Here is a 24,624-nt window from a genome sequence, read left to right as displayed (position 1 = left end):
ACATCTGTAACTTTCACTACCAGGGATATGATATGTACTGTAACAGACACTAAATATATGTGAGAAAATTATTGCTTGGCATTCAAATTCAATGCATAAGATAGAACCCAAACTTTGTTTCATGTTTTCAAACCTTGTTTCATGCACAAATCAAATATATTTGTGTGTATTATGTGTCTGATGTGCTATTACAACATGGATGCAAGAAATGTAAAAATATTGTGAAATACAGAATAATCCATTATCTAAAATGCATCTGGTCCTAAGCATTTTGGATAAGGGATACCCAACCTGTATTATAATATATGATTATTACAGTGTGTATATACTATAAATGAAAGTGTGACCGTGTATGAGTGTGACATGGGCCCTTATTCTAATTCACTGGCAAAGGCAAATTTCTTCTTAAATGGACAAAACCATGTACACTGCAGGTGGGGCAGATGTAACATGTGCAGAGAGAATTAGATTATGGTGGGGTTTTACTACAAAGTGAGATCTATATAGCAGTGTAAAAATAAAGCAGCCAGTATTTTCCCTGCACAGAAAAAAAATAACTCACCCAGCGCACTTCTAGAGATTTATCTCCCACAACACAAAAAAAACATTTAGCCAGTGGTAACGACTTAAATCAGCCCCATGTGTACAGGGTTTTAGATGTATAACTATAACTTGTCACTTTACCTTTACTGATTCTGAGAAGAGCATGGCAGTCCAGTGCATAAAATGTTGAATCTATTCTTTAAAAAAATTCCACATAAACTTTTTCGTACAAATGAGCGTATGTTTCACTTGCACATGTCTATTGTCTTGACTATGAAAGTTTGGATTCCTTAAATATCTAAGACATCATGTTTTTTGTTCTTCTTTTTTATTTTTAATTTTAGCAGATATTTCTAAAAATATGTCCCAAGTCTCGGACATGTTCACTGTGCAGTAAAGTGGTCCTATTCACAGCTAAATTCAGTGTGGTCACTAATGACAGGTTTCTAGTTATTTCTACTGGTGGTTTCTGCTTGTCCTTAAATCACTTTCCTCAGAAACAGTCAGCCACTGAGTGCACTTTGGCTGCAAAAATGAATGTGGCTGTGAGGAGCTACAGCTGAATTTAGCCAGAGTTACACAAAACAGTGCAACACCCACTAAGGAGTTTTTATAGTTTGACTGACACCATTCAACCAGCAGGTGAACCAGCACAGGTCAGGAAATTGCACTCTAAGCATTAAAAATAGCAGCACTCTGTGGAAAAAATATTTCCATCTTTTGATGTTTTGAGAGAGAAATATAGTAAACTTACAAGCCATGCATAGTTTGTAGATTATGGGGCGGGGGTCTTAGAATGCACACCCTTTTTATATGAGGTGCTATCATGCTGGGACTTGTAGTTCTGCAAAGAAAAGACACGGTGCAGATGCACACTCCACATGGTTAATCAATAATCATGGTTCTTGGTGTATTCATTGGTCAAGTAATATTTGCCCACAAACCAGCATCGTATCTGTAGTGGGTCCCTAATACTAAGTGGCCTCGTATCTCTGGTGGGTCCCTAATACAAAGTCTAAATCCGGGGCGGGGGACCCCAAAAAAAGCCAGCATAAGCCAGACATCCCAGGGCAGCACACAGATGAAAAACTAAGCTATTAGTGTGTTAATAACAAGGAAGCAGAAGCTAGGGGTTAAAAATATTTCCTTCTTTGGATGCTTCTTTGTGGAATGCACAAGAATGCATTCTATGGGTAGTATTCAATGCCGGAATGAGCGGCCAGTGAGGGGGTTAAATGGCGGGGATCGCAGAAAACCAGCATTCCTCGCTGTTTAACACCCTTAGAGGCCACTCACCCTATTCTACATTCCGTTACATTTAGACGCAGGTCTCGCTGTTTCTGCAGCGCGTACACCAAATCAGCATATGCGAGGGGGGTCAGTTGAATACTGATGGGGCGAGGGGTGACAGCGAGCAGGCAGCACTGCTTGCTGTCATCGCTCTCCCCCGGCATTGAATACTACCCTATCAATTTGCCTGAAACCGGTGACCTCATTGAGGCTCTGTATAATCATCAAGCCTGACATAATGAGAAGTAATAACAATTAATGTAATATTATTATTATTATTATTATTATTATTATTATGTAATATTAATAATGGGAAATGGGATTTGGATGCATTTACTAAAAAATAAAGGTTAAAAAATTAATAAATAACCCAGTAGGGATAAAACCATGAGCTTCAGCTGTCAAAATCAGTTTCTCAGTACCCTGAGCAAAAAGAACAGGTACAGTTGCGCATCATCTGCATAGCAATAGTAGACCAGAACATGGCGCCTGATTTTTTCATCCAATGGTAGTATGTGTACTGCAAAAGAATGGGGGATAGTATAGAACCTTGTGGGAAACCACATAGCATTCGCATTGGTGATAATGAGGATACTCCGGATAAAACACCTATTGATAAGAAATTATTTGGAATGTGCCATCCAGTCCACACAAAATATTCAGGCTCTAAATCAGAAGTCCATGGTATCAAAATCTGCAGAGATATCCTTAAAGGTGCCAATACAAGGTGCTCCCGCACACATCACATGGAACAGCACTAAAAGTATGTGCATGTGTTACTGTAAATTATCTTAAAATCACAAAAGACTGCTCAATCTTAAACCTTAAAGTGCCCATACAGATGAACTCTTTATTTTTTGTACTAGATTCCATTGTACCTAGTACATAAAGCACGCTGCTGTAGCACATAGTATGCTTTTTTGTACTAGGTGCGATGCAATCTAGTACAAAAAGTACAGAGTTCATTGCCCCGTGTATGGGCACTTTAAGGATTAAGATTGAACAGTCATCTCTGTCTCTTGTGATTTTAAGATAATTTACAGTAACACACACTAGGTCTGGTTCAGTACTGCCTTCTCCTGAATCCTGATTGGAATGGATCATAATGTCATGGGTTGTCAGGTGGGTTTCCAGTTGATTCGCAATCATGCGGTCAGGATTTATATTAGTTTTTTAAGAAGATGTCTAGCAATTGCTTCTTTTAGGGGTTCAGCAATGAAAACCCTGTGGCGCGAGTATAAAAAAGTAGAATAAAAAATATATTCACCTGCTCCTCCATCTCCCGACTGGGAAGGGGTTGCTGGGAGACTCAGGGGCTGCTGGGAGATTTAGCTCTCTCAGTGGCCAGCTCCAGTGGAACTGCAAAGGGGGGAAGGGGTCATAAACAGTGTTACACACACATACACACACACACACACACACACACTACAAAAAAAACACTACATGATCACTGCTGCTGCAGAGGACAAGCTCCTGACGATGGATGCAGAAGACCGTTTTGGAAGGTAATTGCATTTTTATTCCTGTAATTTATTTGGAAACCCTGCGGCTATGAGAAAAACCATGTACCAATTTTTTAAATTTCCCGCTGTCACTTGAATTCCCTGCATACAATATAGTTGTCCTGCTAGACAAGCTTAGCCTCAGACATGCCAAGTGAAACCAAAGTGAGAAGAGGAAGGGTGATTTCACAGTGAACAGTTCATATAGAGGTCAGAGGGGTATTCCAAAGCCACTCTGCACACTGCACAATGTGCCTTGTAACTGTAATTAGTATAGTAGTACATGACACTGCATAATATAAATCACAAATAGCAGGCTAACTGGTAAATTACAAAATATAGAGGTTCTTTCTCTAGGCTGCCACAGTGATTTATGTAAAAAAAACAACACATACTTTTCTTTAATGGAAATGCAGTTTTCATGCTTAAAATTTCATGAATAAGTTCAACAAAAAATGGTAAGCCAAAGTGTCATGTAAAACTTACAAGTGATGTTCCTTTTGTAATGGAGGATTAAATGTTATTCTGATAAATTATATATTAAAATGAGCCGTAAAAGGTGAAGATTTGTGCATTTTTTTCATTGAGTAGTTTTTTTTTATTGGTAACAATAATACAACTATAACAACAAAAGAAAGAAATAGTAAAGCACATGCATCAACCTTAGACAGTTAAGTAGGTCAAAGACAATCAATGAAATCAGTACAGTCATGACATATAGGGTATGAAAACAAGAGTGCAGTACTATATAGTATTTGTGCTTATGCGAAGAGTAATTGGACATTGAATCGAAAAAATAGAGGGAAAAAGAAAGTGATGCACTGACTAATGATAAAGAAAAGAAAAAGAAAAATGGAAGGGGTACATCCTGCCACTATACTTCCATAAGAACAGAGAAGATTGGCCAGAACTAGTAGGCAGAGAGTCACTCCTCCGCTCGAATGGCCACATGGTGGATTCAAGCCATCGACCCTCAGATACGATTAAATTTGAGCTCTGTGTTTTGGCTTTTTTTTTATGTAGTAATAAACCAGAAATGTAAGTTTTAAAGATGGCCTGAATCTAAACATGAATTTCATTTTCTCAATCTGGGGGCCTTCTATAAAGCCTACACCTAATGGGCGATTCAGTTAGTGAGGCTCCTTGCACCAGGAGTATATCAGGTGGAACGAAGCATTGTTTCAATGAGCTGTAAGCATGTGCGGTATGATGCAGTAACCGTGGTACGCAATGCAGGGAGACGCAGGCAGGGCCGGATTTAGGGGTCAGGCCATCCCTAGGCAAAACATTTTTGCCATGTGGCATGAGGATGTCACACAAATTATTCTGGACTGGACCTGGATGGAGAGAGGACCCGGAGGGAAGAACAACACACTGGGCTCGTGCGCACCGCTTGCGCTCGGCTGATCTGTCTGCATGACATGCACATAATAAGAGTCCGATTGACTCAGACTGACAGCTGCTGCCCGTAATAGGTGCCACTACCTAAGCCCGTGTCCTAGACGACGGACTGGGGAGGTGCTGTCCCCACTGTGTCAAAGTACTTAAGCACAAAAGTCCCATGCTGATATAGATACCTACCTTGAACAATCCCCACACTAGAGCATGGTGGCCACCCAGTGCTGGTGTCTGTGAAAGCACTGGCCCTGACTATTATGGTACCAACATATTTGTCTTTTCACAGTGTTTGGTGTTTATGATATATTTTGCATATTTTCTAGTGCAGGGCATGACAATTTTAATATAGGAGCCAGACACATATGTAGCACTTACCTACATGCTCGTTGCAACGGGTTTCATGCTCGATGCCAAGGGTTGCATGCCCTTTGCCAAGGGTTGCATGCTCTTTACCAGAGGTACATGGTCTTTGCCATGGGGGATTACTCCTCCTCTTCTTCCTTCCGTACTCCTCCCCACCATTACCATGTGCGGTAATGGAAACAGCCAGGCAGAGTGGTTTTTTACATTAAAAAAAAATGGGCCACGGGAGGGCTGCACGCATGCCTGATTGCACGCAGCTCCTCCCATGGTCCTTTGCGGAGCGTAAGCAGTGCACCCCTGGCGTTGCACTGCTCACATGTCCGCCGGAGCAGCAGCACGCCCTCCTCCACATGCTGCGGATAGCGTGCTTGACAGTAGCCAGCCAGCAGGGACCAGACCGGATCACGCGGCGGGGGTCCCGTCTCCTGACTCCGACTGAGGACGGAAGCCTCCTTCTGAAGTGGGTGTCAATTGGTAGTGGTGGTGAAGGTATTTATACTTTCTACAGCCTGCTAGCTTATGTTGCCTTGCCTGTGACTCTACCTGCCCTGCCCTGTCAGGCAATTACCAGCAAAGCTGTCTTTGGGAATTGCCAAGTGGAAATATTTACTTTGATAAAAAAGGTGTATTTTTCTAAAAAGTGTTGTGAAGTATAGGTCTGGGAACGGTTGTCTATTTAGAGTAAATAAGAGGTAAAACATCAGTTCTGAGTGACATCCATAGCTGGATCGAGTTAGTTCTCAACTTGAATTTCTCTCCAATTTAAAAACAACACTCTCACATGCCCTCACAGCAGTGAAAAAATGGGGGCGTGACTTGCCCCATGTTAAGCCACACCCCTTAAATTAGGCCATGCCCTTTTTTGCGCAAATCCACTGTTTATATTCTGGGACCACACAGCAAATTTCTAGATTCGCCTATGTACAGCAGGATGGGTTGTTCACCACTCTCCCCGGCTGTAGCCATTGCCGAAAGCTCTGCCAAGCCACGAGCAGGATCTGCTTCCTCCCTCCCTGCAAAATCTGGTCACCAGGAAGCAGAATCTGGTCGCCATTGCGACCCGGCCCTCTGGATTTGTCGAGCCCCGGTCTAGTGTGTATGCACTATATCGTTAACGATGCAGGTCATTGATGATGCTGTCCATTGTTTGAACATGCAGTCAAATTTTGACAATATTGTCAAATACTTCATGTTCTAAGTATGGCCTGGTGATGTCACTGAACAATATTGTTCAGTATCTCTAAACAAGATTGTTTGCTGGTACATTGCTAGCGATATTGCTTAAGGACTAGCTCGTACAGTGTGTGCCTTACTTTACACTTGTGTATTGAAATACAAGGGATTCTGGTAAGACTAGTTATTTGTTTTCCTTTGCCAAATCCTTTTGGCTGAAAAAATAGATATATATTTTCTAAATGAAGGGTATGGCTTAATTTTCTCTGGGGTAAATGTATGAAGATTGGATAAGTGGTATCTATCCCCCATAAAGAACATTATGTGCAAGGAGATAATGCTCCAGCTACAATATATAAATTGACAGTTAGGGGCTGATTGACTGACTAGATGTGGCGGGCGGCGCTGATCTGCTTGCTAGGCTTCGAGTGTATTGCTGCTTAGTGAACAGACCTGAATCAGGCCCTCTATTCCTGTTTTGCTCCATTATCTTCTGTAGTAACACAATCATGTGGTTTTAATGACAATTGGCGAGATTTAATTGGATGAGAGATTCAGAAAGTGAGAGATTTGGTAAGAAATCTCCAGTTTTTTTAAAGCAGCAATCATTTACACTTCAATACCAGTTTGATTTTGCAGTGTAAATGATTGCCACTTTAAAAAAACCTGGAGATTTCTCACCAAGGGCCAGATGTACTAAGCTTGAAAAGTGATACAATGGAAAGTGATAAACCACCGGCCAATCAGTTCCTACCTGCCATGTCACACGCTGTGTTTGAAAAATAACAGGCAGTAGCTGATTGGTTGGGGGTTTATCACTGTGTACATTTTATCACTTTTTAAGGCTTAGTACATCTCGCCACAAATCTCTCACTTTCTGAATCTCTCATCCTATTAAATCTCACCCTATATTTCTATATATTGGCATCTTATTAAATAATGAGTGTTTAATAGATAAATAGCTTTTGGTTAAAAGTTGGTGTGTAAAGAAGTCCCAGTACATGTATTTTTGTGATTACAAAAATGGCAGTAATATAAAGCTTAGTGTATGATCACTACAATATCGTAGCTTCCCTGTCTTCCATCACACTGGACCAGTGCAGAGACATCTAACCAGGGGCGTAACTAGATATTCGCGGGCCCCATAGCAAAAGTTTGTAAGGGCCCCTATATACCAAATATTGGCGATAAATGTATATAAAAAATATAACTTATACAGTAAAGATGGGCCCCCTTCAGCTCTGGGCCCCATAGCAGCTGCACCCCTTGCACCTATGGTAGTTACGCCTTTGCATCTAACATTGCTGCAGCCCACAACAACAAATCTCACAGTTGCTTTTCATTCTCTAAAGCATTCCAGATAAAATATGATAGTATTGGATTGGTTGCTATGAGCAACACATTTCCTGCACAGTCTATTCATAAATATCCCTCAATGTGCCTAGAGAAAAACCCTTGCACAAATTTCTCAATGCAGGCTTTCTCTTGTAGGAATATTTGATTTAAATTACAGTTAACGCTATTTTGTTCTTTGTATAGTTGATTCACTATAGTAGAAATGTAAAATGGGTAATATAAAGAACATGTTCCTAATACTGACTACAGAAATGATTCCCAACCCCAGATGTACTGTAGCTTACAATCATCATCATCTGTCTCCGGTGTAGTGTGGTAGAGGTAAGCAGCATTGGTGGGAACAGTAGCACCACTGCATGCTCATGGGGGTATTACTATAGTAGACTGAAGGATGGGTTTGATTTTTACAGTCCTCCCTTAGTTTATTCCTTACAGACGCCTGTCTACTGGATGGCAGTAATGTTCTTGCAGTGGGCAGCACCGCTGTTCTTGAAACTTCCTGAGTTGTCTGGACATTATATTCAGTTATACAGTATTACAGCTAAAAACTCCCCAGAGCTGTTATTTAACCACCATGTCATTAGAATGCAGATTATCATTACTATTTGTTGTGAAGTTTCTTATATAGCGCAGCACATTCCCTTGCGCTTTACAAAAGGAGACAGTGATACAACAAACAGGGTATTTACAGACAGTCTAAAGGTATGAGGGCCCTGCTCGCAAGCTTACAATCTAACATCCTATAGGTGTTACAGAACTATTCTGCAAACTAAAGGAAGTAAAGAATCTTATTTAAATAATAGTTTTTTGAATAGTTAGTGTTTTGAAAAAAGCCATAAGAAATGACTGAAACATCAACCTTATAAAGAGGCTACGTGTTGATTTATTTTACTATAAGACCCAAGTGCCACGTATTTCCAGGACAGTTCATTTGAGTGTCATTGAGACACCCCACAGCGAAGGCACGGGGCGAATACAAGTCATTAAGGAGCTGAGTGCCGGCACCCTTTGCATCATTCTACATATATATATATATACTATACTATTGCGGGGGCACCCAGGCCATCGACCGCCTTACCGGGAGTGCCGGATCGCGAACTGTCTGTCTGTCTGTCTATATATATATATATATATATATATATATATATATATATATATATATATATATATATATATATATATATATATATATATTACTGTGATGTTATAATGTATCATGTAATAGTTGTTGAGAAGAAAGACTATAATTTTGAGGGACCAATTATATGTTTGCATGTTGTGGATTGGTCTAGTTATGTTACATCGTATAAGGTTTCTATCAACACTGCCTACATTACATTTTTATATTAGAATAAACTTACTGGCTCAATGTTTTCTCATTGAAACATTTATCATTAGAAGTTACCCATGAATATTACATGTTTATATTCTATATTTTGCACACAGAAAAAAAGAAGTGAAAAGCTTACCTGATAACTTTGGAGTTAATAAACAGTGTGACAGTGCAAGTATCTACCTGGTGTAAGGTGGTGGTGCTGACCCAGGAGTGACATTTCCTCTCCTGACAACCTTTGTCTCGCTTCCCCCTCCCCTCTCTCTCTGTCTCTCTCTATTGCTCTCTCTCACTCACCGTTCTGCCACCTTATTCACCCTTTTTAGTCTATCTCACGGTTTCCATTGACTGTCTGCATTCCTTATCCATAAGACATCGGCCCCTTAGAGCAGAAAACTGTGTGAATTGATTGGAAAACAAAATTGTAAATGAAAAGAGCTAGGGACTGGAGACATAGAGAGGAAGAGAAAGAGACAGAGGGGGGCGGTTGTGGGAGCTGGGGGCGGTTCTCAAATTAGCAATTTCCCCCCTGACATCACGGCCCAAATAAGGAGCTTTGAAATAAACGTGTGTTATTTTCTTTCATGCTTTCCTGCTAACACTGTAGATTCACTGCAGGCAGACCAGACTCGAGCAGGGAGCAGGTGAGACATGCATACTACCTGTTTTATTATCCCAGAATTCTGTTTCGAATCACACTTACAGGCTGAGGAAGGGTTAACCGAGCAGAATCCCATCAGACAGCTTCTTTAAATGAAGGCGCTGTGTGAGTTAAGACTAGATGGGAGGGGTGCTAGCTGAGGTTCCCCCATCTGCTGCAGAATGAGGGAGAATGGGTCAGCAGGGATTACAGAAGGTCCTTGTGGTACTGCTACTGTGCCTGATGACACTTTTAGAAACATTATAGGAGTATCATTCAGTCCTTCATCTCTTTCGAGTGTTGTGACAGCATGGGTTATGCCTGCATCCTTCATTAAAGATATTTTTTTTTATATTCCATTTTTTTCCCCGTTACTTCAAAATTGAACCCCCCCCCCCATTCAAAATCTCCTTTTGTATTAACTGCATTGTACATTTTGTTGATCATTTCCTTTATGTTTTGCTATCTCTCGCTTTCTCCATTTTTCCAATATTTTGTCCTTTATCTGTCTTCACTTTCTCTTTGTTGCAGGGCTTCACAGTATTTGATGTTGTGTGGGAAGGTTTTTTTCCGGTATGTGCAATTCTACAAACGAGACTTTAGGGGTTACATTCCGTATCGTTCTGCTTTTCCTGATAGATTTAGATACATGTGGTGCATTGCTGTTTAATACTGTAGCATGTTTTGAGTTTAGGAAGGCAATATCTCTGTCTGTAGTACAGTGTTAACAGCAGGTCCATTATATGCCATAATATATATTTGTCCTATGGTGTGATGATAGATTGTTAAGTATTAAAATAATATTCCATACATATAGATATTGTATTTATATGAAATGTGGAAAATAGTAAATGGTCCTTTTATGTTAAGTCTCATACACAATTTTTCACTTCAATAATAACACTCTGATTAATCTGTGTAAACAGAGAGCGAATCAAATGCTGCATTACATTATCTTTGTATAGTTATCTATAGTGTAAGGTCAAGAAATGGCATCAGTTGTGTTTTGGAAGTAGTGCAAGTTTAATGTGAAAATACCTCTCTTCTTAGCCAAAGCATTTCTGGCAACAATCTATAGACGTTTTCTTCGTCTCAACAATACTGGCTGTTCAGTCTGCATATATAATGGTTCTCTGTGCATACAGCTTTTTTCAGTATATGGCCATTTTATTATAAAAAAATGTTCTATATTGCAGAGTAAGCAATGTAATTTTCCTATATGTTGTACATTTAAGGCCATATGATTGTGAGCTCTTGAGCACAGAGCAGGACTGTGTGTTTCATTAAAGGGGAGGTGTATTTGGGAGGCAACCCTCTGTAAGGGCTCTGTCCTGGGATGAGAAGCTCTCTTGTTATTTGACCAAATTACAGCTGTGTCAGGACCAGCAGTTTGAGTCAGGATGTAGGGAAACCTCTTGCTTCCCCCACCCATGCCATCGTCACAGTACACAAGTAAGAGGTGTCTAGTTAAGAATCTGAATTGATCCTATGCTGTCAACAGTCCATTTTATGCATGAAATAGGGTCACATTTGTGGATTGCGTTGAGCAGTGTTTTGATACTCTTCTTCAACATGCTGTTTTACCTCAGGTAGACTTAAAACTGCATTATTATTGTTTGTCTAAAATTGATCACTAAGCATAAATGTTCATATCCTCTACTTTGTATACTGTATTTAAAATGAGCTTTGTTACATTATAAAATATGTATACATACGTTTTATAATGCCAAAAATTGGGTTTTGTAGAGCCACTTATAGTGACTTGACCCAGTTTGGAAGCACTATACATTTCAAATCAAACTTCCTGGCAGGATGTGGTAGTGTGCGCTGTTTCATTTGTTTGCCATAAGTACCAGCTATACCAGCAGAAAATATCCAGGCCCAAAATAATATTTCAATCAATATTGTTACACAGTGTTTATCAGCAGTTGTGTACTGAAGTTTAAGTACTATTATAGACTATATGAAATATTATAGAATATATTAAAGAAAATGCAACAGTTATTGACCCTGCTTAGTGTCATTCTTAAGGGCAAACATACCTTAGAACTTTAGAACGTGCTCTCATTTTCATACCAGCAGCATTGCAGAGAAGTTATGGTTCAGACTTTTAATTCAGAGGTTTTTGTTCCGATATTTGGACATATGTATGATGTATTTTTTAGAATGAAATACAGTGCGTGTGTGTGTGTGTGTGTGTGGCTTTAAAAAAACAAATGTAAACAGTCGTCACTGAGCCAATTTTTTTCTTTTTGACCATCTTTAGGTCTCGGTCTGTAGCCCCGTATTGTGACGTTTCTTGTGAGTCTTTAAGTTCTCCCATAGTTAAATGGAGTTTGAAATAAATAATGTGCAAAATAAAATCCTACTTTGCTGTCTGGCGCTATACCTGTGTCAGGGTATACTTGCAGGAGATAAGGCTAATAACACTACATAAGCTTTCCCATCACATCTTCTCCATGATTAGCCATCTTCTCTGCAAGCACTTTACATTTATGATACTAAAAGCTTCCATATGAAAAGCCCATGCCACGGATTTTAAAACCATGTTTGTAAATTGTAATGGATAACGCTTCTAAATTATTAGGTGCTTCTTCCTCTCTGACTTCACCTTATAGAATTCCACTGATTCTTGGTAAGGCTCTAAAGAAAACTATGAAAGCTTTGCTAATATAAATAGCTATCACATATGAGCAGTTTGAGGAATAAGGTGGTTTCAAATGACATAAAGCAAAGGAAAATGAAAGCCGAGTACACATTAAAGTGATTTGTACCTGAGTGATATGCATGTACACTTGCGAACAAAGGGGGTGACATTGGAGGCCATGATATTTGGCAGCATGGCATCACTAGTGATGTCTTTTTGGTTGTCCTTGCTGCAGGGTTGATCAGAAGCCATCGCTGGCGACTGCAGATGCACCGAAATCACATGTACATACTGAACGATTTAGGCCATATGTCTTTCTTATTTATCCAGAAGCGACATAATGGGCAGAGATCACTGTAGTGTGTACCCGGTTTAACTCTGTGGCACAAGCATTAGACCTACTGAATATAAAGAAATAATCGCAGCTTTCTTATGTCGATCAGACTTATAGATATATATTTATATATCTGAATTGCCTTTTTTGGCAGTTTTCCAGCATTTGGAAGCAAATGGTCAACTGTCATTTGCTCCCATAAGTTACCAGATTTTTGTTCCAACCAGCCAAATTGGACAATAATCTTTAGGTGTATGACCAGCTTAAAGCGACGGGAGTTCACACTCCTTAAGGACAGGGTTAGCCACATACAGCTGCTAAACCTGACCAAACTAATGGGTGCAAACCAAAAAGTTCAGTTTGAGTCATCGGACAGGTGACTCTTCTCTCATTTCAGCGCGCCACCACCAGTAGCTGGATGTGCTTGAAGGAAGCTACATTTGAATAGATCCATTGGGTACCCTCTAGGCAATTGTACCGTGTACACACCTTTTGGAATCAATGCAAAACTTGCAAAAATGTTGCAGTATATTGCTGTTGAAGGGGCTAGGAATGCATATGACAATAATCTTTATAAATAGGTATTGTGTAGGTGTCGGTTTCTCCATTTAAAACCTAGAATATCTTAATTATATATGTATGTAAAGTATTTTGGTCATTTATGTCATTGTGGAATGGGGCAAAACACTATGTTTTAGTGATAAATTTACTTATGTGACTGGTCCAGGCTCTGGTCATATGGGGTGGATTTTCCAGTTACACTGCATGGACGATGTGATTACATTGTTAAGGTGAGGTTGTCCAAAATTACTTAATAGGGGCACGTTGTCCGCACTGTGCTCAGAGTTCAGCAATGCTTTTTTGCTCCTGCCAAGACTGTGTTGTTCTTAGTCTAATGAAGAAAGATTTGGCAGGAGCATGTTGCTTTCCCTCTTCATCTGCTGAGAGCAGCGTTTTATGTTGCTGATAGCTTTAAGGATACAAACGCTGGAATGCAAAAGACATTGTAGGGTCCGCTGGATAAGGAACAAATTGAATATATATCTCTGATTGGTTAACATAACCACTTTTTCTATAGTTACCCTTGAACCATTTTTCATAAGTGCCATCTGAATTTAGCAATTTCCATTGCAGTTGGTAGGTGCCTATCTTAACTTTGGATTTTGAACATTGTGATGCTCAAATGTGCTTTTATTTGTTTCTAACTCCATTCATTCGTATGTTGTTTACCGAAAAAAAACTTTGAATGCAATAGGTACTGCAGTGAAATGGCCCTAAAATGGACCATACAGTATATAAAAGAAAATACAAATAGCCGCAGTAAAATGTATCTCCTGGGGTGATTCAATTAGACCCGATAGCCAGCACTTATCAGGGATTTTTTTCATCATCCCCAGGCAGGCAAAATAAAATCCCCAGTAAATTACCTATATTTACAATCGCAACCTAGAGAAGAAAGTGGAAGAGATGTAGCTGAATTAAATATTTACATTGATAGGTACTGAGGGGTAGATGTATGAAGCAGTGGTAAGGGAGTAGAATTTATAAAGTGCTTGGTACTTTATCACCGGCCAATCAGCTTCTAACTGCTTATTTAAACAGAGCCTGTAACTTAACAGTCAGGAGCTGATTGGCCAGTGATAAAGTACCAGGCACTTTGGGGTAGATTTATTAAGCTCGGTGAAGTGATAAAGTGACTGGTACTTTATCACCGGCCAATCAGCTCCTACCTGTCATTTTTCAAACCAAGCCTGTAACGTCACAGTTAGGAGCTGATTGGCCGGTGATAAAGTACCAGTCACATTATAACTTCACCGAGCTTAATAAATCGACCCCTTTATTCCTTCTCCTCCCTTATCACTGCTTCATATACAGTATCTACCCCTCAGTACCTATCAGTTTAAGAGCTGAATCGTGCCTAACTGTAACTCCCGCACCCCACCACCTACACCTAACACAGCCTACCCCTAATCCACCTTTTTAAGTGCCTACCCTAACTCCCCCTCATTACAGCCTAAAATGAACCTAAAATGAACCTTGCCCGCACTCACCACGCCAAAGCCTATCCATCAAACAAGTGCCTTAGACCTAATCCCCAAAATAACGCTAACCAGCCCTGGCATCATAGCAGTCAGGATTCCGTTGCCATAATTCCAACTGATGTCAGGACTTCTGTGGCAGTCCCCCAGAAGTGGTCAGGAAGCTGGCTCTGGCATCTCGACTGCTAGAATGCTGAACACATCCCCATATCATCATACCTAATGTTTATACGGATGCCGGACAGTTTCCCGACAGTCGGGATCCCGACAGTCATTACCCCAACGTCAGAATCCCGACTGTCAAAACCCCGACAGCCACCGGCTATTCTCCCTTGTGGGTGTCCATGACCCCCATAGAGGGAGAATAGAATAGGTAGCGAGCGTAGCGACCCACCGTGCCCGCAAGGGGCTTTGTTGCTCTTGCCCCATTGTCTGAGTCCAGACAGTTGGGATAACGACTGTCGGGACCATATACCACACCCGCAAATACAAATTAAAGTGTCTCACCCAGTGCGCACTAGCAGCTGGGGTATGCGTTCCCCTGGGGTGTTTCTCAGGCACCCCAAAGAAAGTCAATAGTGATACAAAAAGTTGGGATTGCCCACCACCAGCGCTAGATACAATATAACACTGTTACTTCCCTTTCTCCTATGTCCTTTTTTAGGGATCGGTATCCCTCTCCGCTCCTTCCACTCAGTTGGACATGTAAGAAGAGCATATATTTCTCATAGTGCATACCGTTTAATAATCACATAGAAATCATATACAATGGAAAAAGGACATGTACATCAGGGTACAAAAACAAATCACAATAGGGGTAAATGTCACACACATATAAAATCCAATGGTAAAGTGCCAAGTGCAATAATGGAAAGGTGCTTGAATCTAGTTACCAGATGTTGTGTGAACCGTAGAATATACAGTTCAAAGTGCGCATGCATATAGTCCTAGTTGCCCGGGCACAACCTGGATCAAGATGCTGCTGCCGGTCCCACGATCCTGCACCAAAGTCCACCTGCTGGAGGCCGCCAACGCGTTTCGGATCCTGTTCTGGATCCTTTTTCAAGGCATACATAGTGTGTGTAGAAGTCCATATATATAGTGTCCCGGTAATTGTCCACAGCGTGACGCAGCCGCCGGACATCCCTCTTCCGGGTGCCGCGCGGCTCTCGCGTCATCGCGTCAAACACGTCACGCGGCCTGAACCCACCTCACTTCCGGGTGCGGCGCGTCATCACAGCACGCGTATCCATGGTTACCTGGTATTCTCGTCATATCTTTTACTCTGCTCCGGTCATGTGATTACTCACAACCCACATGATCGGCAGAGATTGCCGTTGCATGGAATCTTTGTAGTACTTCCGCCCATACATACTATTGGCACCGTAAAAAACCTTATAAAAAGAGGATAAAAACCAGTAAATATCTAAAACACATTATAAAAAATACCTCATAAAAACCATTTTAACTCAAAAAATGCTGATTTTGTATATCATCTGTATATAATTTCTATGTGATTATTAAACGGTATGCACTATGAGAAATATATGCTCTTCTTACATATCCAACTGAGTGGAAGGAGCTGAGAGTGATACCGATCCCTAAAAAAGGACATAGGAGAAAGGGAAGTAACAGTGTTATATTGTATCTAGCGCTGGTGGTGGGCAATCCCAACTTTTTGTATCACCATATACCACACCCATTTATACTTGAGTGTGTCTGCCACATAATATAAACCAAGAGTGTCATAACCTTAAAATCGGTAGAGTCCATTGTGGAGAAGTGTGTGGCAATCTACAGAAAGTTTAATGGTCTACAATGGAGACTCAAATAATGTAGAATGTTTTGCTTGTATGTTAGGTGGTAGCACACATGAGGCTAGTAATTTATACTTGAAATAGAGAAACATTTAGCAGCTCAATTTACGTTTGTTTAATGGTCAGATCTATTAAATGCATTGCTTAATTATTTAGCAATCAATATATTATTGATATGTTACTTGACTGTTTTTTTGTGGTTTGTAATACCTTACATACAGTACTAACTAAGCTAGCTGTTATGGTATGAACATAAAGGGGGAAATTTACTAAAGGAAATTTGTAAAAAATAGGTGTATTTGTATCCAGAAATACACTTATTTTTGACATTTACTATCCCGAAAATACGGCAATTCGTAGTCGTATTGATGTGCTATCAATAAGAATACGAATTTCAGTATTTTCGGGATAGTAAATGTCAAAAATAAGTGAATTTCTGGATACAAATACCCCTTTTTTTTTTACAAATTTCCTTTAGTAAATTTCCCCCAAATTGTGGTCAGTTTTGTGTATGGTAACTCTGGTATATTTGTAAACATAGCTCAGATTCAGCTAACAGCCCTGAGCAAGCCTTCTGCATCCCAGTACTCCAAACCCGCAGCCTCAGGAGCTGTGAGCAAAAATACTCGCTAAATGCAACCTCTGGGAGGTAACACACAAGGTAACCCATAGATTCCTGCACTTATAGCTGAGTCTATGGGTTAAAAATGTTACCTTCAGTTTTACTGAGCAGGGGAATTGCCTAAAAACTGAATAGCTGTGGGTGTTAAACTTATAGCCTTACTCGTGGAGTAAACTCCAATTGAATATAACCCATTAATTCCGTCAATAAAAAATCATATAATCCAGCATTGTTTTAGGCACGGTCATTGGTGACATTGCCTTTGCTATTTAAAAGAAAGTGAAAACATGCCACTTGCAAATGCAAATACAATAAATTTGTGTATATTACTATTTAGGTAATTGTAGGCCAATATAGTGTATTTCAGTGTGTTTTACTCATGGTAAATTTAAAAAAGCATTAAAAGCACTAGTAAAATGCATGAAATTGAAGCCAGTTTATATGACCGTTTAATGGTTTCATATTTTCTTAGTGCACATGGCATCAGAAAAAATGTATCCTTCGGAAGCTTCCCTCATAACATGTTATTATGGGGGAAATTTACTAAGAATACGAATGCAAAAAGTTGCATTCGTATTCTTAATACGAATTAATACGACAGCATACCTCGTATGCTTTGTCGTGTTCCGGAGGGGGATTTACAAAGCAGTCATATACGACTGCTTTGTAACCCTCCGATGGCGTATAAATTTGTATTAACGGCCGTATATATGGCCGCTAATACGAATTAGTGGAGGCAGTCTGCACGGATCAGTCAGATCGGTGCAGGCTGCAAAATGTAAAAAAAAAAAAAAACCAGGCTGAAGCCCGACAAATAGGGGTTCCCTGATTTTTAACAACCAGGCTCCAGGTCCGGGGCTGGTTCCCAAAATACAGGGGACAAAATGACTAGGGGTCCCCCGTATTTTAAGAACCAGCCCCAGGCTCAACCAGCCAGCAGGGTAATGCCACAGCCGGGGGGAGACTATTTATACAAGTCCCCCTGGCATTAACCCTCTGACCAGTCAGCCTGGCCAGGAGCCCTGGGGGAGTGGGACCCCCCCCCCAATAAAGGGGTCCCCCCCCCCTCCAGGACTTACCTGACAAGGCTGAAGCCTGGTGCTGTCCTTGATGCCCCTGGGTGGTGGGCATCGAGCTGTTTGTGTGTAAAAAAAAATAGAATAAACTATTGTTTTTAACTGTGGAACTATGAGTCCCAGCAATCCTACCCTGCAAGCTGGGACTTGGAGAACCAAAAGTTCTCAAAAACTTATCCCTGTCAAGTTATCTGAATAGATCCCATCACCCCTGATGAAGTCCACTATGGACGTAATGCGTAGGGTCTTGTTTAATTGAAGTAATTCAGGTGTTGAAATTGAATTTTCTTGAAAAATTTACTATTTTACTTACCTGTGGCAGTTGTTGAATAAAATATTATTTTATTCGACTACATTTTATTTATGATTCCATTAATGTTCACTTTGGTCATGTTTTGAATATATAGAGTGCACTTCTATACTTGTATTTCTTCTATCTATCTGCTTGATCCTCAATTAACAGCGAGGTTCCATAGAAGTGCTGCCATTTCAATAGCGCAACACAAAGGGCCACATTCTTTGTGTGATATATATATGACACAATCTGTTGGTACAGTGTGTTTTATTTTATATACTGAGTGCCGCACCTCCTGCCTGTATATTGATTCATCCTTTAAGGCACGGGAATTATTGAGTGCCAGTCCCCTTGGGTTATATATATATATATATATATATATATATATATCTATCTTATATATTTGGCTACATCTGTCACTCAAAGTGTGTGAGTGTGTCTGTAACGCTGGGTGGAGCCTCTGACCCGAATCGCGTGGGGGGGGGGGGTGCCGCGAATTGCTGGAGGGGGGGTTGCGGGGGTTGGGTGCCGCGAATCACGGGAGGGCGGGGTTCACGGGGGTTCCAGTGGGGGTTTGCAGCGAATTGTGGGAGGGGGGGGCGTGGGGTGGTGCCGCGAATCGCGGGGGGGGGTTGCGACGCGAATCGCCATAAGAAAAATTCAACACATAAAGGTCAACACATGTAAATGTTGATAAAGGTGTGGCACTTCATAGGTGTCCATGTCGACCATAGCCATGTCGCGGGGGGGTTCTTTTTGCCACGAGTCGCGGGGGGGTTTGCCGCGAATCGTGGGAGGGGGGGTTGCGGGGGAGGGGGGGTGTTTTTGCCGCGAATCGCGGGAGGGGGGGTAGCAGGGGGTGTTTTTGCCGCGAATCGCGGGAGGGGGGTCTGGGGGGGTGTTTTTGCCGCGAATCGCGGGAGGGGGGGTGTTTTTGCCGCAAATCGCGGGAGGGGGGGGTTGCGGGGGGGTTTGCCGCGGATCGCGTGCGGGGGGGTGTTTTTGCCGCAAATCGTTGGAGGGGTCCCGGGGGGGGGGGGCGGCAGGGTGCTGTGGAGTAGCAGTGCTGGGCAGCATGGGAAGGCAGAGGGTGTCTGGCACTGTCTGTGGGCTCACTGTGCTGGTTCTCTGTCATATGAGTCAGTCATGTGAGTCAGAGGCTCCACCCAGCATTATACACACACTCACACACTTTGAGTGACACATCTAAATCGCATATGATATCGCATACGATTTAGAGGCCGATTTAATCAGCGATGCGATTTAGCTGCCGATTTTCCACGATTTCCTGCCGAATTGTATGCTAATCCATCTTTGCACACCCCCACAATCCAAGTCACCCTGAAGCGTGGCGACCTGTTCATACCCACACTATCCACGTCGGCATGGAGTTGATTCCATAAAGCGTAGCAAGCCACCGAGCCCGAAGCGTGGCAAGCGCAGCGAGCCCCACGAGGGGACACGGAAAACGACCACGAAGCGTGGAGAGCAGACGCGGAATACACGTCAAGTAATCCGTGTCCCCATGCTTCGAGAAAGTTTTCCGCATCTGCTCGCCACGCTTTGGGCTCGGTGGCTCGCTGAGCTTGCCACACTTTATATAATCAACTCCACGCCGACGTGGATAGTGGAGGTATGAACAGGTCGGGAGGACACGTACCGCATCCGCTCACCACGCTTCGGGCTAACTTCGATAGTGGGGGTGTGCAAGGATGGAATAGCATGCAAATCGTCCAAAAATCGCGGAAAATCATCCAAAAATCGTCCGCTACATCACATCCGATTTTTGCATGGGGGTCCAGCGTGGCAGTACAGGACGGTGGCGCTGAGTCAGTGTCTCCTCCTACTGGGTGGGAGTTAGGGTGCATGAGAGCAGGAGGCTGGGCTATGAGGCATGATAGGGGTATGTGGGCAACACAGCATCAGCGACTCCCCAGTGGTGGAAGTTACGGTTCAGGAGAACAGGAAGCTGGGTAGTGATAGGGGTGTGTGGGCATACGGGGGGGTGCCGGGAATCGCGAGGGGGGGGTCGCGGGGGCGGGGGTTGCCGCAAATTGCGGGAGGGGGGGTCATGGGTGGGGGGGTGCAGCGAATCGCGAGGGGGGGGGTTGCGGGGGTGCCGCAAATTGCGGAAGGGGGGGATCACGAATCGCCACAAGAAAAAATCAACACAGAAAGGTCAACACATGTAAATGTTGACATAAGTGTGGCACTTCATTGGTGTCCATGTCGACACCTGAGAATGAATATGAAAACATTCAAAAATGTAAAAATAAATCTTCAAAAACTCATGTCAACCTTTTTCATTGTCGACCATAGCCATGTCAGTGTTTTGCATGTGCCATTTAATCCTGGAGTTGCCGTGAATTGCGCGCGGGGGGGGGGGGGGGGAGGCAGAGGGTGTCTGGCACTGTGGGCTCACTGGGCTGGTTCTCTGTCATGTGAGTCAGTCATGTGAGTCAGAGGCTCCACCCAGCGATTCGCGTCCCACCCCCACCCCCCCCCCCCCCCGCAACCCCCACTCCCGGGATTCATGGCACACACGCGACCCCCCCTCCCGCGATTCTCAGCACCCCACCCTGTGAACCCCCTCCAACGATTCGCAGCACACCTTCGCGACCCCCCCTCCCACGATTCGCCGCAAACCCCCCTCCCGCGATTTGCGGCAACCCACCCCTCCTCCCGGGATTCGCAGCAACCACCCCCACCACCCCCCGCAACCCCCCCTCCCGCATTTCGCGGCACCCCCTGCGACCCCCCTCCCGCAATTCGCGGCACCCCTGGCGACCCCCCCTCCCGCGATTCGCGGACACCCAAGTTGCAATACAGGGCATCTTTCATACAATTCTAACCATATTTCTCATATACAAACGTTCACAAATTAAGGGGGCGCAGCCCCTTACGACGGTGTGAAGAGCGCCCGTAGTATGTGTGTGTATATATATATATATATATAATGAGGAATGAATATAATATAAAAGAAGGAGAGGAGGAAATCTCTTCCATCTGTGATTACAAGACCTTACTCCAAAAGTTGGTTCAAGGTAATTCTGCCATCTCTTGTATATTTAGCTGCATGTGTCAATCATTCTGGGAGTGTGTCTATAACGCTGGGCGGAGTCAAGGCTCAATTAGAGCCTCTTACTCCGCCCACACACAGTCCCAGAATGACAGACAGGACTCCATGCAGCAGCTTCCTACAAACTAGCCTGCAGTGTCCGGGGATCCATTTGCACCCCACTTCCTGCAGGCAGATAAACTATTGTGCGGAGGTTGCAGCTGGGGACACTTACAATCAGAGTCCCGCTGCCACTCCCCGCAGAGAACCGACCCCGTCTGCCCCCTCCTTCCCTGTCCTCATCATGCTGTCGGGGAACTTGCTAGCTGCCAGAGCTGCCCCGTCCCTACAATGCCTCTATGCTCTGCAAGTGACCCCCCCCCACCACCGCTAAACAGCTTACCCGGGTACAGATGGGGCATTCGCGCAGGAAGCAGATCTTTTGGACGGATCGGCTAACCGAGTGAGTGAGCCATCACTCCCAAACAGATGAGCCGTCATTCTTTCGGTTTCGTTTTCCATTACAATGCATATGCCTGAGCTTAGCACTGCCACCTGTGGCAGCTGAGATGTATTAACTCTGGAGACTGAGTACAGTGCTGCGACTGCAAGTGAAAGAAACAATCACAAGGCTGCTGCTGATAGGGATGGCCATCGGTGCAGGCGCCATCGATGGTTTCAATCGATGGCGATTCTGCACCCAGCCATGGATTAGTGTTTTACTCGGTCATGTATGTTCTTATTTGTTCAGCTCACTGTTTAAAAAAAAAGACTGTTGCTTTTACCGTTTCCGCCATGGGTCCTTAAACTGTGGCCCTCCAGATGTTGTGGAACTACATGTCCCAGCATGCCCTGACAGTTTTGGCATGCTCTTATAGGAAAAAATGTGGCAATGCATGTTGGAGCATGTAGTTTCACAATATCTGGAGGGCCACAGTTTGAAGACCCATGGTGTATGCCAATAAAATATTGTACAACAAATAATGCTTCGTTATTATCCAATTACCCCATTTTTAAAAGTCAGCCGGGGATCCGTCTAAAAGATCCGGATCTTCACAGATTGATCACTTGATCCCAGCTCTTTTTAGTGACCCATTCTGCCCATCTCTATTCCCGGCCATGTATATCACTAAGCAAGTCCCCGCTCAAAACCAACCGTCCCTGTCATCGTCCAACCCGCTGCCACTTAAAAGCTGACCCCGCCAGGTATGTGTGTGTGTCCGAAACAAGTACCCACCCAGACCCAACTGTCCCAGTCACCCCGCTCCCGTCTCCCACCGCCACTAAACACCTACCCCGCCCAGGTATATCACTGAGCAAGTCCACGCCCAGAACCCCCCTTCCCTGTCACCACCCACCTCACACCCCTCTCCCACCACCACTAAACAACTGTGTCCGGAGAAAGTCCCCGCACAAACCCAGCTGTCCCAGTCACGCACCACCCGCTCCCATCTCCCACCACCACTAAACACACACAACTACTACACCACCAGTATTTCCCCACCCGCCCCTCCTGCACCATATTTCACGCAATAACTGCTTTCCCCGGTTAAGGGGGCGGAGCCCCTCAAAACGGTGTGAAGAGCGCCCGTAGGGCGCGATGAATCACCTAGTTCTCTAATAATTTGTTATTTGAGCGCAATTGGGTCATTCATATCGTACGTTGTGTTTTCTCGTATGTTTGGGTGAGAAGGGTTTCTCACTTTTGTTTGATTCCTGGTAGCTGCTCTTACTGCAGTAGGAACTGTAGGGACATCTTGTGTATATTACCAGCAAAATATGTTTTAGCGGTATGCTGTACCACCCCATACCGCCACACTTGCACCCCTGTACAAGGACTTGATGCTCCATTTTACACTGCATGCATTTCAGGGAGAGACACTAGAAAGGAAGGAGGAATACTTGTTGGTGTCTGGAGGCCCAATGTTAGGGATGGCGACTGTCTCGTGGCACAAGCGGTCCAAAGGTCACATATTCAAGGCAATCATGTGACCAAAACTGTACATTCAACACAAACATCTTGCGGTCAGCTCATACAATGAGATGTATATTTGTGTTAAACTACACATTTACAGACTGGAATATACCTTATAACATGAGGTTCAGGGCAGCTTTGTTAGTAATAATAATAATAATTTCAACAGAAAAGTTCAATCTTACAACTCTTAGGGAGTATTCAAACAGGGATTCTGACTGTTGGAACGTCCTGACGGTAGGAATCCCAGGCTGTTTTAGCTCAGTCGACTGCAACTTGATGCCCGTAATTCAATGTTCCGGCTGTCGAGTGTTGGAAAGTGGGTAGATCCGTAAAAACGACCATGGATTGTGGAAAAACTTCTGTGAATTCAACAATCAGTGTCCGTTTCCAACAAAACAGATCCGACTTGTTTTAAACTCGGATCTGTTTTGTCGTAATCTGTTATCAAGGCTGTCGGTAACGGCAGCATTGAATAGTCGATGATTTATTCAATGCTGGCCTACTCAATATAGTTAGTCATGTTTCTGGGCACAAATCCATTAATCTTTCATATAATTTCTGTTAAAAATAAAAAAATAAGGACATTTGATGTGATTGACATGTTAGAAGTAGATAGTCTAAACTTTGGATTAATGCCACTTAAAGCTCCTTCTCTCTTGGTGGTTCAATACAAGGTTTTAATGAAATGGAACATGATTCCCTCTTACATTCGTTTTATATCTTCAACTTTGATGTAAGGGCTGCGGCCATGAGGAGACTGTGACCTACATACAGTATGGTATTTATGTCCTAGACCTCAGCTTTTGATCCCTTATCTATTGATTTGTTAGGTTTGATTTGGTTAGCTAGTTTAAACCCCCTCTGCTTTTGGTTGGGCTGCATAAAAAGCACTCACATCCAACCTGGGCAGCAAGGGACACTGTAATTAAGAAGGCAACTTTACCAGCCCAAAAGTATAATGTATCCAGTTCTATAAGAGTCCCTGCCATCATAGCATTGTGTAAAGAAAAAAATAACACACATACAACATTTTCAATGTAATTTTTATTAAATAAATAATACATCATCACTCTTCACAGTTTTCACTTGTGTTTTTACCACTACAGGAATGCTAAATGATTATCTATATATTAGCAACATTTTCCAAAGCTAATATAATA

The 24,624-nt window shown here is 42.8% G+C and overlaps 1 protein-coding gene across 3 annotated transcripts in view; it reads left to right on the top strand.

Annotated features, from left to right (window-relative positions):
- Positions 1–24,624, top strand: part of HIVEP3 (HIVEP zinc finger 3) — a 128,553-nt gene that overhangs the window by 60,792 nt on the left and 43,137 nt on the right. Inside the window, exon 1 of one of the 3 annotated variants that reach the window (XM_083173376.1) lies at positions 9,535–9,602. The exons of the other annotated variants lie outside the window; for them this stretch is intronic. The gene's annotated coding sequence lies outside the window, so the exon portion shown is untranslated. Of the gene's footprint in view, positions 1–9,534; positions 9,603–24,624 lie in introns of those variants that run through there. 3 annotated transcript variants of the gene reach the window in all.

The sequence above is a fragment of the Crinia signifera genome, chromosome 2 (assembly GCF_055691185.1).
Source record: "Crinia signifera chromosome 2, ASM5569118v1, whole genome shotgun sequence".
Lineage (NCBI taxonomy): Eukaryota > Metazoa > Chordata > Amphibia > Anura > Myobatrachidae > Crinia > Crinia signifera.
Note: the sequence above shows the minus strand (reverse complement) of the source record. Positions and strands in the feature narration are given on the sequence as shown.